Genomic DNA, 5,280 nt, shown 5'->3' with positions numbered 1-5,280 from the left:
TAAACCGTAGTAAAAATAGCCTTCATGTCAGTCTGTATAACCTCTATGTCCTCTCAGTGTTTATTGGTCAATAATCTCGCTACGTCCGGTTAACGGAAGGCAGGTTTTTGGCAGAACTACCTGACCACAAACATCAATAACCAACAGTTTTCACCCCCAACGTGTTTCAAAATCACTTACTGACTTAGAATAGCAACACGTTGGTTGGGATTTCAAAAGGCATAGAGGGCAGTTAGTTGTACTACTGAGGTTATTGTGTTGCACATGTATGTATGTAAGTGGTTCTGAGAATGTTTTACTCTGGTTCCAGGGAGGTTCTGAGAATGTTTTACTATGGTTCCAGGGAGGTTCTGAGAATGTTTTACTCTGGTTCAAGGGAGGTTCTGAGAATGTTTTACTCTGGTTCCAGGGAGGTTCTGAGAATGTTTTACTATGGTTCCAGGGAGGTTCTGAGAATGTTTTACTATGGTTCCAGGGAGGTTCTGAGAATGTTTTACTATGGTTCCAGGGAGGTTCTGAGAATGTTTTACTCTGGTTCCAGGGAGGTTCTGAGAATGTTTTACTCTGGTTCCAGGGAGGTTCTGAGAATGTTTTACTCTGGTTCCAGGGAGGTTCTGAGAATGTTTTACTATGGTTCCAGGGAGGTTCTGAGAATGTTTTACTCTGGTTCCGGGGAGGTTCTGAGAATGTTTTACTCTGGTTCCAGGGAGGTTCTGAGAATGTTTTACTATGGTTCCAGGGAGGATCTGAGAATGTTCTACTCTGGTTCCTTGGAGGTTTTCCTAGAAGGTTTTATTAACACTCTGAGAATGGAAATTATATTTTATTTTGAGTTTTTTTTGTGTGATAACTTCCTTATAAAACTTTCACAGAATGTTTCAGTAAGACTTAATAGCACTGCTAGCTTAGTTTGGGTTAACGGTTTTGAACTCCCAGCACAGATAGGACACATGGAAAATAATTTCCTGAGGCATTAATCATGCAAACACATGCATTTTTTTATTGTGACATGGTGTCCACAGGGGTCGTAAAATGGAGACCAAGACGCAGCGTGGATAGTGCTCATTTTCAAACTCTTTAACCTCTATGGGCTAGGTGGGACGCTAGCGTGCCACCCGTGGTGCACTCCATCAACAGCAGGTGCATTTCAAGAGCGGCAAATTTGAATCCAATTAATGAACACACTTGACAAAATAACAAAACGACCAACACAGTCCTGTCAGGTACACTTAGACTAGAACGGAAAACAACTACCCACAAACCCCAAAGAGAAAACAGGCTGCCTAAGTATGGCTTCCAATCAGAGACAACGAAAGACACCTGCCTCTGATTGGAAACCATACCTGGCCGAACATGAAAACCAACACATAGAAAATGATAACTAGAACAAACCACATAGAAACAGAAACCCCAAAAAACCTACAACCCCCCCCCCGCCATGCCACTATGGCAACTGACCTCTTTCACTGGTCAGGACGTGACACACGGCATCAGTGAGATTCAAACCTATAATCTTGTGTTTTCTGTCCATGGAATTAGTCCACCGTGCCACCAGCATGGTGTTAGCGTGCCATGTTTTATATTGATACAAAACTGTTCAGTTTAGTCAATTCAAACAGACCCCCGTTTTTTTAAAAATGTATTTTATTTCACCTTTATTTAACTAGGTAGGCCAGTTAAGAACAAGTTCTTATTTAAAACTGCGACCTGGTCAAGATAAAGCAAAGCAGTGCGACAAAAAACACAGAGTTACACATTGGAATAAACAAACGTACAGTCAATAACACAATAGAACAGTCTATATGCAGTGTGTGCAAATGAGGTAAGGAGGTAAGGCAATAAATAGGCCAATAGTAGCGAAGTTATTACAATTTAGCAAATTAACACTGGAGTGATAGATGTGCAGATGATGATGATGTGCAAGTAGAAATACTGCTGTGCAAAATATGGGGATGAGGTAGTTGGATGGGCTATTTCAAAGGAAACAAGCACTCATTCACCTCATGTATGGCCAATTAGTGGGGACGGCCAACACACCTGAACACACTTCTTAAGAAGGTGAATATGGAGAGTTATGTTGATGCTGAGAACAGAATGTACAGGTTTTTAAATAACGTTCTTAGAACGTTCTCTGAACGTTACTAACATTTTCTTGTGTGTTTAAAAAAATTAAAATAATTATGGAACCTTTTCTTAACGTCCTCGGAACAATTTGAAAACATGACTTCAAATTGAACCATGAGGAAACCTGTAGGAAATGTTATTCTGAAGTATTGAAAATCCCACAGGAGAATGTTGTTTTATTAACGTTCTCTGAACTATTTGAGAACATTCCCAATGTCAAACCAGTTGGAGAACGTTCCTAGAACATTACCAAAAAAAATTACAATTAAATATAACCATATTTGAACTTTTACAAAAGGTTCTGTTAAAGTAATGAAATGCCAAAAAATATATAAATATATTTTTTCCCCCCCAGTTCCTTAAAGGTGCTGAGAATGTTCCCGAAACCAAGCAACGATCCTGCAACATTCCCAGAAAGTTGTGGGAAGATGAACGCAAAAAACTGCTTATGGTTCACATTGTTTTAGTGTTTTCTTTAGAGTGCTGGATCCATCCAATGTCCCCAGAGTCCGTCTGTCAGGCAGCCAAACATGTTGAATGTTCTTGTAGTCATGGTTGGAAAAGCATAACTAGAGGTACCCTTGAACCAACGTTTAAATCCTGGGATTGGTTTCAGATGGAGGTTTTGATACGCAAAGCTAAGAACAGACGTTTCAACTTTCAAAACCTAAAGCCCCAAAACAACCTAGATGGTATGTGGTCACCTCTCTCCCTGTTATACCAGGCTGAGGCTCTACTATACTTTCTACTATAGATGGTATGTGGTCACCTCTCTCCCTGTTATACCAGGCTGAGGATCTACTCTACTTTCTACTATAGATGGTATGTGGTCACCTCTCTCCCTGTTATACCAGGCTGAGGCTCTACTATACTTTCTACTATAGATGGTATGTGGTCAACTCTCTCCCTGTTATACCAGGCTGAGGCTCTACTCTACTTTCTACTATAGATGGTATGTGGTCACCTCTCTCCCTGTTATACCAGGCTGAGGATCTACTCTACTTTCTACTATAGATGGTATGTGGTCACCTCTCTCCCTGTTATACCAGGCTGAGGCTCTACTCTACTTTGTACTATAGATGGTATGTGGTCACCTCTCTCCCTGTTATACCAGGCTGAGGATCTACTCTACTTTCTACTATAGATGGTATGTGGTCACCTCTCTCCCTGTTATACCAGGCTGAGGCTCTACTCTACTTTGTACTATAGATGGTATGTGGTCACCTCTCTCCCTGTTATACCAGGCTGAGGATCTACTCTACTTTCTACTATAGATGGTATGTGGTCACCTCTCTCCCTGTTATACCAGGCTGAGGCTCTACTCTACTTTCTACTATAGATGGATAGATGGCACCATCGAGAGCATCCTGACTGGTTGCATCACTGCCTGGTAAGGCAATTGCTCGGCCTCCGACCGCAAGGCACTACAGAAGGTAGTGCGTACGGCCCAGTACATCACTGGGGCTAAGCTGCCTGCCATCCAGGACCTCTACACCAGGCGGTGTCAGAGGAAGGCCCTAAAAATTGTCCAAGACCCCAGCCACCCCCAGTTATAGACTGTTCTCTCTACTACCGCATGGCAAGAGTGCCAAGTCTAGGGCAAAAAGGCTTCTCAACCCCTCTTTTACACTGCTGCTACTCTCTGTTTATCATATATGCATAGTCACTTTAACCATATCTACATACTACCTCAATCAGCCTGACTAACCGGTGTCTGTATATAGTCTTGCTACTTTTATTTTCAAATGTCTTTTTATTACACACACACACTGTAAGTAAGCATTTCACTGTAAGGTCTACTACACCTGTTGTATTCAGCACACGTGACAAATAAACTTTGATTTGATTGATGTGGTCACCTCTGCTTTCTACTATAGATGGTATTTTTTTAACCTTTATTTAACAAGGCAAGTCAGTTAAGAACAAATTCTTATTTTCAATGACAGCCTACTGGGGAACAGTGGGTTAACTGCCTTGTTCAGGGGCAGAATGACAGAGAACGACCTTGTCAGCTCGGGGATTGGAACTTGCAACCTCTCGGTTACTAGTCGAACGCTCTAACCACTAGGCTACGCTGCCACCCCTGGTGCGTGGTAACTCTCTGCCTGTTTTACCAGGCATGCCCTGAGTCTCTGCTCTACTTCAGTGCACCCCCTTCTCTTTCTCTGCCTCCTCTTCTCTCCTCCTCTCCACCTCTGTTCTCCTGTTTCTTCTCCGCAGTTCCCAACATCGTTTTATTTGTGATCCTGTTATAAACCCCCCCACCGCACAATGGTTCCGGTCGAGCAGGAATAGAAAATAAGTGGAGAAATCAGTTGACTGAAAGCCATCCATCTCACTCTCCCTCAGCGTTGCTGCTCTGTGGTCAGTTGCCGCAGCGTTGCCAGCACCAGTGATTCAATCATATTGGTTTGTCTGTTCTAGCTCTGGGCTGAAAGCCCAACGGCGTTAGGTAGCTGAGGGGAAGGCTAACTAACTCTCACTGAGGAGACTCTCATGCTACGCTAGGCTACGCTAACTAATGCTCACTTACAAGATTCTCATGCTACGCTAGGCTACGCTAACTACGCTCACTTAGAAGATTCTCATGCTACGCTAGGCTACGCTAACTAACTCGCACTGAGGAGACTCTCATGCTACGCTAGGCTACGCTAACTAACTCTCATTTAGAAGATTCTCATACTACGCTAGGCTACGCTAACTAACTCTCACTGAGGAGATACTCATGCTACGCTAGGCTAGGCTACGCTAACTCTCATGCTAGGCTAGTCTATGCCATGCTAACAGTGGTCCTCTGTAGCTCAGTTGGTAGATCATGACGCTTGCATTGTGGGTTCAATGGCTTTGGATTAAAAGCTTCTGCTAAATGACATTTATTATATAATAATTATATGAACTGGTTCTCCCTGAGCAAAGCAGGCTAGCATAACACCAGAAGCCTAGTGATCCAGCATCATAATGGACCTTTGTCCAAGTTCAGATGAATCAGTGATCCTCCACTTGGGTCTGCTCTGCAAAACACTTGACCCATGACCTGTGTCAGAGGGATGAAAACAGCCACCAAGAGGTATGGTGCAGCTGCTTAGAGAGAGAGAGAGAGAGAGAGAGAGAGTGAGAGAGAGCAGGGATCATCTGAGGAGAGAGAGAGAGAGAGAG

This window comes from Salmo salar, chromosome ssa11 (genome assembly GCF_905237065.1).
Source record: "Salmo salar chromosome ssa11, Ssal_v3.1, whole genome shotgun sequence".
In the NCBI taxonomy this organism is placed as follows: domain Eukaryota; kingdom Metazoa; phylum Chordata; class Actinopteri; order Salmoniformes; family Salmonidae; genus Salmo; species Salmo salar.
This window is presented reverse-complemented; position numbering follows the sequence as displayed.